General features: G+C 41.2%; 1 protein-coding gene across 1 annotated transcript in view; it reads left to right on the top strand.

Moving 5' to 3' along the window:
- PCDH15 (protocadherin related 15) overlaps positions 1-15,542 on the top strand; it is a 1,543,840-nt gene that overhangs the window by 858,985 nt on the left and 669,313 nt on the right. The gene's annotated exons all lie outside the window — the stretch shown is intronic.

Raw genomic sequence — 15,542 nt, 5'->3', positions numbered from 1 at the left:
AAATGCCATGGGGTAATGTTGACATTACCCCATGTTGACATTCAATATTCAGACCATGTCAACATTACATCCACACAACGCTAATCCATACAGACATAAGTTACCAGCAGGAATGAACCACATGGATGATGTATTGTATTGTGTGTAGTTGTGATATAGCAGACAGCCACCCTATTACAGTGAGAATGTATCTGCTTATCGTACAACACTGCGATGTCAGGGCAATAATTGCTCACATCATATTTAGGTGCTGGGGTAACATTAACCATCCCCAATACCATTATGAGCCAGGAAAATATTAACTACCATGTGCTGGGGTACCTCCCTATCCCTACCTGGTGCAGTGTTGCAGTACAGCTATATGTGTTTGGAGAAACAATAAAGGCAAAATATATTCTCTATAGGGAATCCAAGAATACCTGCAGAATACCTGTTAAAATAATAAGCTTTATTTGGCATGTAAACCAATAGACATGGACATTATCCTTTGTAAAAAATTGGCTAAGTGAAATATAAAGAAAAAAACAATTTGCCCCAAAAGATGATGATGATGATAATAATAATAATAATAATAATAAGAAGAAGAAGAAGAATAATAAATTACTAAACACAGTAACACATTGAACACAACATTAAAAAATGTTGAACTGTTATCTGTATGGAATATTAATAATGGCCAATAATAGTTAATGATTAAAATCTGTAGTAAACAATGCAATATATTATATGTCAATGTGCTCTAAAAATTTTTTATACAATTAATAAATCAACAACATAAACAATAATAGTATCAATTAATTGATGACAAGAATGATGCCATGTTATCACTTATATTGAGTATTGTTATCTAAGATTTGATAATTCAATAGATACCAGTTGAGATGCAATAAATGTTGTAGTTACAAATGTTATAAAAGTGTGTATGCAGTTGTACTAACACACTGTGAGATCATCTCACTATTAGAATAATAATTTTCTTATGTTACATCATAGTCTTTTATTCACGAATTCACAATATAGCAAAATGATTATAAATAAAGCAGCTGCTTTTGTTAATGTTAAACAAGCCACTATAGGAATAGTTATAACATAGTGTGGGACTGCAATCTGTTGTTGCTGTTTCCTTACATATAACGATCTACTGGGGCAGTGTGGATTGTTTAGTATTGTAGTGTGAATTAATTAAACTTCCAACTGTACCTCTAGATACAACTGGATATTAATTACTCCCTTATCTTTCAGTGGTAGTGTTAATTTACAGCAGAGGTATTCAATATGTAGCTCTCCAGCCACATGGGGGGGAATTCAATTCAATGCTCTATTGAATAGCGACGGGAGGGACTCCCAAAGCTATTTAATACACTGCGCTGTTTGGGCGTGCTAAGGATTTCTTCTCGCACCCCCCTGGCGATGCGAAGAGAAATCCGACCAAAGTGCCGGGTGCGCGGCTGTTTTTCTGCATAGCGCGGCGCTAACAGCCGCGTGCCCGGCATTTTGGTCAGAGAATGCCAGTTACCGCACCTTAACACCCTTGTTAAGTAACGATAACCAGCATTCTTCGACCACATTGTGCACTGAATTGAATAGCTCCGGGAGCCAGCTCCCGGCGCTATTCAATTTGCGTTGAACAGAATCGCCCCCATGGAATGTGTAGTTCTGCAGCAGCTAAAGTGCTGAAAATTGAATACCCCTATTTTAGAGGTTATAGGTTAGGGGCACCACCTGCCTGCCCCCCACCCCACCTGCACCACTCCCTAGAGAGTCAAGTGCTCGGGATCCTTCCTGACCACCTGTAAACAGAATAATAGAGGAAACAGCACAGCACTAGGTGCCATATTGATTCTCATGTGTTTAACTGATATGTCTGTGTACAGCCATTGCCAAAAGTTATGATAATGACACAAGTATAGGTTTTCACAAAGTTTTGCTGCTTCAGTGTTTTCAGACCTTTTTGTCAGATGTTACTAAGGTATACTGAAGTAAAATGACAAGCATTTCATAAGTGTCAAAGGTTTTTATTGACAATTACATTAAGTTTATGCAAAGAGTCAATATTTGCAGTGTTAACCCTTCTTTTTCAAGACCTCTGCAATTTGCCCTTGCTGTCAATCAACTTCTGGGCCACATACTGACTGATGGCCACCCATTCTTGCCTAATCAATGCTTGGAGTTTGTCAGAATTTGTGGGTTTTGGTTGTCCACCCGCCTCTTGAGGATTGACTACAAGTTCTCAATGGGATTAAGGTCTGGGGAGTTTCCTGGCCATGGACTCAAAATGTCAATGTTTTGTTCCCCAAGCCACTTAGTTATCACTTTTGCCTTATGGCAAGGTGCTCCATCATGCTTGAAAAGCATTGCTCATCACCAAACTGATCTTGGATGGTTGGGAGAAGTTGCTTTTGGAGGATGTTTTGGTACCATTCTTTTATTCACGGCTGTGGGCCTGATTCAGAGCCGGACACTCTGACAAGACCGCTCACTCTGAATCAGGGCCCTCCTACCTGTTATTGGAGCGGCCTCCTGGCTGCTCGCATAGCTGTGGGTGACCACCCACAGCTTATGCGAGCTGCCAAAAAGATTGTCGCGATGGTCAAGACCATCGCGACCATCGGGCTTGCGACGAGACCCTTGTGGTAGGGTCTCACTTCTGCAAGCCCAGGAGTGCTTTTGGCTCTATCAGAGCCAAAAGCACTCCCACTAACATCACTAGTGATGTTAGTGGGGCCGGCCCCAGATGGTAGGCGTTCCCATGGGAACACCTCTGTCTGGGCAGCCACGCCCCCGGCACGCCCACCAAAGGGGGCGTGCTGTCACTCACCATCGATAGCACGCCTCTTTTGGTGCGAGACCCATAGCGACGGCTTGGCCGTCGCTATTCGGGTCTCGTGCATGCGCACGACAGAGCTCCCTCCATTGTGCGCATGCGCACTAGGGCACCATCGACCCGCTTGCGAGCACTCAGCACTCACGAGCGGGTCAGAATTAGGCCCTGTGTTCTTAGGCAAAATTGTGAGTGATCCCACTCCCTTGGCTGAAGCAACCCCACACATGAATAGGTTATAAGATGAGCACTATGTATAAAAAGCATAATAAACATATTTAATACTTTCATATGAGTAAATGTTTATAGTCTATAAAGACTTAGTAGGAGGGTAGGTCACGATGGAAGTCCAAACCTGGTCTGTTTTTTATAGATGACCCTATGCCCGATCTAACTGTCCCTACCTTACCGCCGGTCTTCTTGGGAATCCCCTTCCGTCAGGGGTGTCCGTCTTCTTCCTTGTTGGGGATACGTTTGCGGGCGGTCAGCTCACCAAAACTGTTATTGGAAGAAGCAGCTACTTGGACAACAAAACCTTAGTCTCTTCCAATGCAGCCTGCAGGACCAGGGGACTCTTGTCCAGGATGCTTTACTGTTGGCATGGCACAGGACTGATGGTAGCGCTCACCTTTCCTTCTCCGGAAAAGCATTTTTCCAGATGCCCCCAGCAATCTGAAAGGGGATTCATCAGAAAAAATAACCCAGTCCTCATCAGTCCAATCCCTGTACCTTTTGCAGAATATCAGTCTGTCCCTGATGGTTTTCCTGGAGAGAAGTGGCTTATTTGCTGCCCTTCTTGACACCAGGCGAATCTCCAAAAGTGTTCGTCCTGTGTCATGCCAACAGTAAAGCATCCTGAGACCATTCATGTGTTGGATTGCTTCAGCCAAGGGAGTGGGATCACTCATAATTTTGCCTAAGAACACAGCCATGAATAAAGAATGGTACCAAAGCATCCTCCAAGAGCAACTTCTCCCAACCATCCAAAGAACAGTTTGGTGATGAACAATGCCTTATCCAGCATGATGGAGCACATTGCCAAAAGGCAAAAGTGATAACTAAGTCCATGGCCAGGAAACTCCACATAACTTAATCCTGTTGACTTGTGGTCAATCCTTAAGAGGCGGGTGGACAAACAAAAAACAAAATATTCTGACAAACTCCAAGCATTGATTAGGTAAGAATGGGTGGCCATCAGTAAGTATGTGGCCCAGAATTTGATTGACAGCATGCCAGGGCGACCTGCAGAGGTCTTGAAAAAGAAGGGTCAACACTGCAAATATTGACTCTTTGCATAAACTTAATGTAATTGTCAATAAAAGCCTTTGGCACTTATGACATTTTTGTAATTTTACTTCAGTATACCATAGTAACATCTGACTAAAAGGTCTAAAAACACCTGAAGCAGCAAACTTTGTGAAAACCAATACTTGTGTCATTCTCAAAGCTTTTGGTCATGACTGTAATGTTCTGTTCAATAGCATTAACCAAGCTTCTGTGAAAATAAGCCACTGTAATTGATTTGCTAGATCTCCAGATTTTAACTAGAATATCGGGAATTCTAGTAGATCTGAGTGGTGGCTCGGATCTTTCTGCCTGATTTGAATTTCACTTTGATGCAAAACGTCATCCTCGTAGCGTTGGATTTGCTTGGGTTTTGGAGTTTATATGAGGCGCAGCGGACAGGACTTATATCCCTGTTAAGCATGCAGCTCTATGTTGCGCTTAACTCTACTGTATAAGCTGTGCTGTACTAATATATATATATATATTTATATATATATATATGGGGGTGCATGCAGCTGTTCTGTACTCTGCTGCATAGGCTGTGTCTAGACTCACAAGTGGCTGGACTGCTTAGCCAATCTGTAGTGAATAGAGGATGCACACTGCTATATGCTGTGGTGAACTCTACTGTATAGGCTCACACTCACAAGCTACAAGTGGCTGTGCTGCTTAGTCATTGAGTATAGGGGGTGCACGCTGTTGTATGCTGTGCTGTATTGGTTGTGCTGTGTCCATCAGTAAGATATTCACGTGCATATATAAGCCCACTCCATGCTGTTTGAATAGAGCTGCGCCTGCAACCTCAAAATATAAAAATAAATTATTAAATAATTGTATTGTTTGTACTGTTTGGTGCCCTTTGTTCACTTGCATATATAAGCCCTGTGGCTCCACGCAGTTTGATTTGAGCTGCGACCACTTGATTAATGAAAACATTTGTTTGCTGATGTGTTATGTTGGAATTTTAACTGCCACATGTTTTTGCCCGCCCACTGTTGTTCCTTAGCTTAGTCAGAGAGCTAGCTTGGAGCAACCTTTTGGCCTAAACTGGATGAAAACAATTTTGTGATGTGGTCAAAATTGACTGAAAATGAGTGGAAATTAATGCTATTGAGATTAATAATACTCTAGGAACAAAAAAAAAGGCTCAAATTATGCGAATTTAACTTTTATTGTTTATTTTTGGGGAAAAAAAACAAACCCAAAACCAGACAACGAATTAGAACCAAAACAAGAAAAAATGGTCCGGCACACATCTCTAGTTATGACAGTTACAGTAAAGGTTAATACTTTGTCTGGGCTTTTGTTATGAAGATAGCACATTTTTCTTATTTTTAGCCCAAATCAGTGTTTCAGATATGATAATGACATAAGTTATGAAAGACAGATCTAGAGTTAACTTTTTTATGTTTTGATTTTCACAGACTACAGATTGGTTTGTTTGGTACCCTGCTGGTGTAATGTGCTGTCTATTTGTGTAAGATGTTGTGCGTACGTTGTCCTCAGCAGGGGTTTCAGCAAGTGGGATTTTTTTGTTTATTGTCTATTAATTACCCTGTGCTGTAAATGAGAGGTTTCTTCTCTTACAGTTCCCACCATATTTTTTTTTATATCATGGTTCTAAAGCTTGTGTTATATAAATGTTTTTCACTGACAATGGTTATACAGTATGTTTGATATTGTAAAGAAAATAAATGTTGAAATATTGATAGGAATTGATAAGAATGTAATTATATAGGTAAAAGAAAAATCTATTATTGTTGTTGTTGTTATTATTATCATTATTATACATAGTACCATTAATATGGCTACAGTATGCATTCTTGTGCCCATATAATCAACGAATGTTAATGTCAAAACTTGTTTAATATCATGTTAAATAGCATGAACCAGCCAGTCGCCATAAAAAACATCAGGCTTTATATATGCCAACACTGTTTTTTTTTCTCAGTAAAGGGCCCATTTACTAACACTGCATTTATATGCAGTATATGCACCAAACCACACTTGATTTACTGTAATTGTCTAACTTACACAATATAACACAAGGCAATGCTCCACCTAAAGGTAATGTTAGTAAATTAATGTGTAATTGCTAGCTTGTTTTATGGACCTCTTATTCAGGTGGATCCCAGACAGGATGTTCAAGTAGCAAGTGCTTGGTCCATGATGTTCCATGGCAAAATGTGTGGTTGTGACTCTGCTGAATAATGCTGCGATTTGCGGTATTGTGCAGCAGAGGTAGGGCCATGATGATGTGATCTGCTAAGAATCATGTCCTCAATCCATGCTACGAACACTTCATTAGAGAATTATGTGAGAGAGCAGGCATCTCACCTGGGAGAACTGGAGAGCTCCACAAAATGTGTTACTTTCCTGGACATTCCAGCAGATCTTTCACCTTTATTTAAACATGCTAACATGCTTTAATGCAGGGATACAATATAACATTTGTGTAACAAAGTACAATGATTGAAAAGATTGGCATCAGGCGAGAAGGACCAGTAGCATACAGTAAAGAGATTGATTAATACTGATCTAGGTAAAATAGCCAAAAATGAGAACATACAGTAGAGCACAATAACATGTGACTTTTGGACAGAAAATGGTTTGAATATATAAGAATCATTGCCATAGCAATGCTAACAGACCCAACAGTATAGCAGTCCACAAGAAATATTGCATCTAGAGAAAATATGTCTGAAATTATAATTTAACAACTGCTGAGAACAATTGATTATATTCTTACTTTAATTGGGAAAAGAACATCAAAGCATGGTCAGGGTCCTGTATAAAAATGTTGGATTGCATTGGCCTATAGTGACTTTCAAAGAGGTATATTGGTAGGAATTTCAGTGTCTTGAGAGTAAATTTAGTATGATCATGTGATAACAATCATTGCTGTATTTATCATTGCATATCTCAGTGAATTTTATCATGCCTTAGGAGGGTTACAATGATGTGTGTACAGGATGTAGCATTCCCGCTAGGCTGTTTTAGCGGGGTGCGGTGCCCTGCCCTCCTTCTGGAGGGCAAAAAGCGCCCTGCTCTCACAGCCTGCGGGTGCCGTCTTCACCCGCGGGTCACAGTGTCCCGCAGGTGGGGAAATGTGCGCATGCACCCTGCATCTATTCTCCCTGTCGGCAGCAATTGGGGGCTGCCCGGGGTGTCCGTAAGTGCTGGGCACGCCCCCAAGAGTGACAAAAATGGGACGCATCTTATAGACACACCCCCTTTCCCAATGGCCACGCCCCCTTTGTGCGCACACGTGCCTTCGGCGCACGCATGGAAGTACCCTCTATAGCTTCAGCGCCCTGCCTGCCGCCAGAGCTAGAGTGAACACTAAGTATATGCAAAGTGATGGGATCTAGCAATGCTAAGCTTTTCACCACTTGTTAATTTGAATACAGCCATCATACCAGTTGAGGTCCATGAGGATGACATTGGGTGGCACAAAATAAGTTACCACCGAGGAAATCTCTGAATTCCCCAGTGTTAAGGTGCACATCCACTAGCAGACATGAAAACGACTGCACGATTATGACATTGTAATCGTGCAGTCATTTGTCAGTCTGTGATGAGCCTGCACTGAACTCATCAATCATCTGCAAACATGCTCAACCTGACGTTATCGTCAGGTTGACCAGCATGTTTGCACAATGATAGGTGTCTAAATGACCAGCGGGCATGCGCATCGCTGGTCGCTTTAGACTTTTTTGCAAACAATTCGTGAATGATTGAACGATCGTTATCGTTCAGTCGCTCAACTTAATCGTCTAGTGGATGGGCACCTTTAGCCTTTTGTTACATTTGGAGAAGTGGAGTTATGGTTTAGATCTTTGCTAATAGTAAACTGACTCACTAGCAGAACAATATTTGTGGCTTCAACAACACACATTACCAAATGCTGATTAAGCCAGTGGTTCTCAAACTCGGTCCTCAAGACCCCCACACAGATCACGTTTTCCAGGTCACCCAGCAGGTGCACAGGTGTATTCATTACTCACTGACACATTTTGAAAGATCCACAGGTGGAGCTAATTATCTCACTTGTGATTCTGTGAGGAGACATGGAAAACATGCACTGTTTGGGATCCTGAAGACCGAGTTTGAGAACCTGTGGTTTATGCCATCTGCTACCTCTTCTTCTCTAATATTTACTGCCTTGCTTTGACAATGACGCTAAGTAACCTAATCAAGCAGTAGGCTGATAATTATAACATGTCAGTTAAGTAGGAGTAATTCTGTGTGTGATTTATTACTGATAATTCTCCTTTAATTGTTGGCATTTAAAAAGAAACTAGTCCTAGTTTGTTAACACATTTTTTGAACATGAAACCCAAAATCTTAAGATCTTGGCTCATGAATCGACCACAGTTGATTCAGGAGTCTTGGAAGTTATACATTATTTAATGTTTTGTCTAAGAAATATCTCTGCTATCCTTAGTTTACAAGAGCAGACCCTCCAACATAACCCCTTCCACCTGGTACGAAATGCTTTGCTCCTGGACTTCTCTTGTAATTGATGATTGCAGCCACCTGTGGTGAAATACCTGTCTCATCTATTATCTTGCCCAACACAGGTAGCTGCAATCATTAATTAGGTGGGAAGTCCAGGAGCAGAGCATTTTGTACCGGATGGAAGGGGTCATGTTGCAGGGTGGGCAAGAGGATTATCATTACATACTATAGAAAAGTCACGTAATTGATAATTTTGGTACTATAATAAGATTTCATGAACTATCATGTTGAAGTTTAGGAATGCTCTAGCTTAAATATAATTGAAACACAGGCAGTCCAGGAATTTCATTATACACAGATTAACAATAATCTACAGACTTTCAGCACAGAAAAAAAACATTGAGAAAACAACTAATGATTCATAGTCCTCAAGTTTAGACCTGATTTGCAGCATTATGAATTATACAGCTCATAGATCCGTCGGGCTGAGCACATTGCCCTGGGAGCTACAAATGACATCAAGTGATGAAAAACGATGAAAAAATGTCCCCAAGCTTTACTGCCACCAATTTACAACTATCATTTTAAATCAACAGCCCTGACGTTATTGCAAAAATGTAAACTCCAATAAGAAAATAGATTTTTGCTGCAATGTTAACTTATTGTGACTTTTTCATTATATAACAAGCATGAGGATATATTAAACTCATTAAATTTACTCCACAACGTGGCAACAGGAGCATTTATTATCATCTGTGAACCTTTCAGACATGATTGTCAGTTTATAAATTGTAATGCTGTGTGCAATCTGTGCTCCAAAATATAGCTTCATGGATTCTAACCCACAGTGTGAAGAACTTCACGTATCCATCTAGCATATGTTTGCACTCCATAAAGGGTCCTTGTAAACAAGGGTTTGCCATCTCTTCTCAGTACAGTGCCTTTATAAGGCTAAAACAACCTCTTGATTGGTAGTGTATATTTTTCCTTAAATTGATAGTAGAATACATAAGGGCAGAACACGATTTAGGGTATCATTCTATGGGGCATATTTATTATTATTTGCGGCCAGCCATCGAAGATAAAGATTTCTTATCAGTCCAATTTGCGGCAATAAGGATAATATATGCGAACAGATGTACCATTACTGAGTCACTAGGACAGGGACTACGATATGAGCCCATCCCAGAGATCTGTGGGAACTAAAGTGATCGCATTGCAATCATTTTACTTCCTGCTTTGCCCACTCAGCTGCGCTACTGCATATGTGCTGACGTCAAGTTGGCACATGAGCATGCAGGAAGCATCGGGGAGGGATCCTCCAGATCCCTCTCCCAAATTAAATGGTGAAAGTTAGCCCATAGGCTTCTATAGGCTAACTCAAATACCAAATACAAGCCAATAGCAGATACTTAAAAGCTTCATGATTATTTTACATCTAGTGAACAAGTAGAAAAGAATGTTTGTGCTTATAGTGGAATCCACACACATAATCCATTCCATATTTGTAAATATTAACATGCAGGCTAATAGATGCAAGTAAATATTACACAGAGAGTAAAGAACTTGTGGTATTGGTGTTGTAAGAAAAGGATAACTAGAGAAAGGAAAGAGGTAGCGATGTACATTTTATACATTAAAAGGCTCCTCTGTGTTTACCAAGTTCTTCAGCAGATCAAACAAGAACAGATGTCGCCAATCATTTGTGAGGGGCCAGAGCATTGCTTCCAACATTTTCTGACATTATTGAAACATCATTGACAATACCACTCATCTACATGTATGGCCCTGGTAGAACGGAGCATAATATGCATATATTGCATGGATATCCCCCCCCCCCCCTTTTTTAAGCAGATGATATGTCACATTGATACTTCTTAACTGAACAGTAATGCAGTTACAAGGCTCAGACAAGAGATGCCTTGGTATAATATTTATATCTATAATACACACGCATGGAAATCTGTCTGCCCTTGAATAACACGGATGGATATCCAGTGGACCACTAGACTGGGATGAGTTCATGTGCTAACAGCCAGTGACTAGTATCATGAATATAAATTGTCATATACTTCAATTGACCGGTAGACCCAGATTCCACCTACTGTATTCATCATTCACAAAATTCAAGGAACAAAGCTGATAGAAAGCTGAAATACAGATGTGTCCTCATACACTGTTGCTCAAATCATACCAAATAGCCCTTCTTGGCTCACCTGGCCCTGAGTATACTTGCCAAGTTTAGAACCGGGATCTAAAAAACGTATTTTGTGTATTTTTGGACTGCATTAAAGTTCCCCTCCCTCGTGAGTTTAGGTGTTGTGAGGTAGTCAAAAATGACTGTAAATGTTATTAATAATACTATAGTAACAAAAACAGGTCAAAAGTTACGATTTTAGCTGTTTTTAGAAAAAAAAATGTAGAAATCCAAAAGCGAACTAAAACTCTTCAGGGGGTGGTTTAAAAAAACACAATGATATTTTAGAACCAAAACACAGGGGTCTGTCTGTACACATATCTAGTAATAGCCCTACACCCCTTATAGATAACTAGTTGAAACTAGGAAGAAGTTTGAGTATTGCAGGAGTTACTTCTATGAATGATGAGAGGCTTGTTGTGAAACACATAAAGGTACATATACATACTGAAATTCTCCCACATACTCCATTCTGCCTTCATAAAATCAGGATAAGGCTTGCATATACCACAGATATTCTCCTTCAAATTCTTATCCTCCCCCATATTACTGATTCTGCTACAAACCGAGCAGCTGCTAAAGGAGAAAAATGTATAATATAGCACAGTTTGAAAATATCACATGCCCATGTATAACAAAGGGTTGTTTTGATTTTAATCAATTCTTCAGTCAGCCATGTAAAATAATACGGCAGAATGCACTAAAAATGACAGTATTGTGTTATTGGTAGGACTTATCCTTAATGTAACAGAAAACGAATGAGAAGTGAACAAGCCTGAAACTCATTGCTTTTGGGGAAATATTTTGCCAAGTTCTCTGTTAGAAATCATAAACAACTCACTCTGCCTGTTGGTCATGTCAGATGGTGTCAGCTAGGTTAATGGCCTCTTGTGCTTTTCTTCCATCTTCTATAAATAGAGTACGTTCCATAATATCTTCAGTTTATCTGTTCTCTAAGGGAAAGTCTAGAATAATACGTATTGTGTGATAAAATTTCATTACTCCTGGCTTACATCAAGTCCCTCAGAAAAGCTCTTAGTCACTTCCCCCAATTTCATCACCAAATTTAATTTCACCCATGACCCATCTCTTTACCAATCACAATAATCCTCCCTGAGCCCCACCTCTCTCTTCTTTAGCTTTTATTTTTAAATGGAAGTTTAAGAGCCTCTCAACCTAAAAATGTTAAAATTAACCATGTAATGATATGAGTAGTGCTTTTTTTTATTGTGGTGGTACTATTCCTAAGGGTACACAGCAGGGGCACTTTTTTCTTTTTGGTCTAATCTTTAATTCTTATAACTAGTTCCCGAGAAAGGAAGAAATTGGTGAAATCATATCTCAAATGAGTATCTGCACATTTATCCAGAGTGTGGAAGCTTCTATTAATCTTGCACCAACTTGTAGCTTTATGGGGTAAATTTACTAAAGGTTGATTTCAATCAATTTTAATTGATTAAAAATCGATCAACATTGATGTTGTGTTTCAGGGGCTAACGATCAGGATGCGGCCACAGATCTGCCGCTACTTACCTCCGTGCCAGCCTCTTTGAGCTTAGGTGTTCAGTAGCCGGGAGTGGAGGTGAGTGGTTGCTGAGTATTCTCCCTGGGGTCTGCTAGGGCTTCTGTGCATGTGGCCTGGTTCCCGTGGTGGTGAGCATGGGCGCAGCCATGTTGGTCCATATCACCTGACTAGTCTCTCCCAATGGCAGTCCTACGGTCACTCAGCTGATCTCCTGATCCAATGACCAATTGCCTAGGGTACTTAGGTCTGACTCCAGGAACAGGAAGTTGCGAGATCAACTTAATTTCTTCATTTACTTCATATCTTCAGTGTTGCAGTGACTGAGTACTATTTCTTCACTCCAGGCTCCCTGTTGTCTTCAACTTCCAGTTATTCTCTCTGCAGTGTGCAGATCAGCTTTCAAGCTAATTCCCTGTGTTATATGTATCAGCTCTCATGCTGATTTCAGGTGTGCTGTTCAGCTCTCATGCTGACTCCCTGTGTTACATGTTTCCGCTGTTAGCTGATTACTAGTGTTCCAAGTTTCACCACTCATGCTGTTAAGTTGCATGTTCAGCTCTCACATTGTTTTCTAATGTTTCTTGGAGCAAGTCTGACCAGAGTGCTCGGTCTGAATCAGGGCCATCCCAGCTAAATTTGGAGCGGCCTCCTGGCTGCTCGCATAGCTGTGGGTGATAGCCCAGGAGTGATTTTGGCTGTATCAGAGCCAAAATCACTCCCACTGACATCATTACTGATGTCAGTGGGGCCGGACTCAGACGTAGGCGTTCCCATGGGAACGCCTCCATCTGGCAGTCACGCCCCCGGCATGCCCACCAAAGGGGGCGTGCTGTCAATCAATATCGACAGCATGCCCCCTTTCGTGCGAGACCCGGAGCGACGTAGAGCCCATCGCTATCCGGGTATCGCGCATGCGCACGACAGAGCTCCCTCCGTCGTGCGCATGCGCAGTGGGGCACCATCGACCCGTTTGCAAGCGTCCTTTGCTCGCGAACGGTTCTGAATGACCCCCTTAGTCAGAGCAAGGCTACGTCTGGATCTCAGGTGTTTCTTACAGCATTCAGTGTTTGGACTTGCTATACATTTATTGTTACAGCAAGACAGTCTCAGAATCTCCCATATTTTCCAGAGCAAGCCTGCATCCACTTAATTTCCAGTATTTCCAGTACCACTCCATTTTCAGTGTTTACCAGTGACATCCCATATCTAGTTATTCCCAGTATTGTCTCATTGCTAATAATCTCCAGTGACAAAACAGTTTTTAGCAATTTCCAGTGTTATTACATTTCTAATAATGCTCAGTGCTATTTAATCTCTAGTATTATATCTGTCTTCTGCCACTTCCAGGTACCTGTCCAGATGGCCACGACCTGCCCACTTGGAGCAGCGAAACCCAAAACCCAAGAGGAGGGGTCATTGGTGAAGACCACCAAGTGGGTTAGACTCCGCGCCTCTGGGCAGGTCTAGCCAAACCTGGGTTTGGTAGCAATAAGAAGACATTATCACTGTCACCTCCATCAGTTGCATCTCTACCACATGAACATCTCGGTTCTTGACCTCCTACGGAGGTATCCCTAGTGCCTGGTTGTGACACGAACTTCCACAATTACTAACAGACAATTATTTTGCTATTTTTATATAAATTTTTAAATAATTGTGGGATTTAGCCCCTGAAACCCTACATCAATGTTGATCAAATTGATTAAAATTGCCCTTTGGTAAATTTCCCCTAGGTGAGAACAGCCAGTTTTTTCCCTAAGTAATGGCATTCGTTTTCATAAAGAAAAGCACTGGGTGTGAGCAGTGTAAGAGAAACACCGTGCCTACCACCTTTGCAGTTTTGTTAATAGTTAGTGTTAATAGTCAGGTGCTACAGTATACAGCCATGGCCAAAAATTTTGAGAATTACATAAGTATTGGTTTTCACAAAGTTTGCTGCTTCAGTGTTTTTAGACCTTTTTGTCAGATGTTACTATGGTATACTGAAGTAAAATTACAAGCATTTCATAAGTGTCAAAGGCTTTTATTTACAATTACTTTAAGTTTATGCAAAGAGTCAATATTTGCAGCGTTGACCCTTCTTTTTCAAGACCTCTGCAATTCGCCCTGGCATGCTGTTAATCAACTTCTGGGCCACATACTGACTGATGGCCACCCATTATTGCCGAATAAATGCGTGGAGTTTGTCAGAATTTTTGGGCTTTTGATTGTCCACCCGCCTCTTGAGATTTGACCACAAGTTCTCAATGCGGTTAAGGTCTGGGGAGTTTCCTAGCCATGGACCCAAAATTTTGATGTTTTGTTCCCTGAGCCACTTAGGTATCACTTTTGCCTTATGGCAAGGTGCTCCATCATGCTGGAAAATGCACTGTTCATCACCAAACTGTTCTTGGATGGTTGGGAGAAGTTGCTCTTCGAGGATATTTTGGTACCATTTTTATTTATGGCTGTGTTCTTAGGCAAACTTGTGAATGAATCCACTCCCTTGGCTGAGAAGCAACCCACACATAAATGGTCTCAGAATGCTTTACCTTTGGCATGACACAGGACTGATGGTAGTGCTCACTTTTACTTCTCCGGACAAGTGTTTTACCAGATGCCCCCAACAATCTGAAAGGGGATTCATCAGAGAAATTAACTTTACTCCAGTCCTCAGCAGTCCAATCCCTGTACCTTTTGCAGAATATCAGTCTGTCCCTGATGTTTTTCCTGGAAAGAAGTGGCTTCTTTGCTGCCCTTCTTGATACCAGGCCATCCTCCAAAGTCTTCATCTCACTGTGTGTGAAGATGCACTCACACCTACCTGCTGCCATTCCTGAGCAAGCTCTGCACTGGTTTTGCCCCGATCCCGCAGCTGAATCAACTTTAGTAGATGATCCTGGCGCTTGCTTGACGTTCTTGCATGCCCTGAAACCTTCTTTACAACTATTGAACCTCTCTCCCTGAAGTTCTTGATGATCCGATAAATGGGTGATTTATGTGCAATCTTACTAGCAGCAATTTCCTTGCCTGTGAAGCCCTTTTTGTGCAAAACAATGATGACTGCAGACGTTTCCTTGCAGGTAACCATGGTTAACAGAGGAAGAACAATTATTTCAAGCTCCACCCTCCTTTTAAAGCTTCCAGTCTGTTATTCTAACTCAATTGGCATGACAGAGTGATCTCCAGCCTTGTCCTCACCAACACTCTCACCTGTGTTAACGAGAAAATCACTAATATGATGTCAGCTGGTCCTTTTGTGGCAGGGCTGA

This window comes from Taudactylus pleione, unplaced genomic scaffold (genome assembly GCF_031769625.1).
Source record: "Taudactylus pleione unplaced genomic scaffold, aTauple2 ptg000918l, whole genome shotgun sequence".
Lineage (NCBI taxonomy): Eukaryota > Metazoa > Chordata > Amphibia > Anura > Myobatrachidae > Taudactylus > Taudactylus pleione.
The sequence above is the reverse complement of the archived record's forward strand: the minus strand, read 5'-3'. Positions and strand labels throughout refer to the sequence as shown.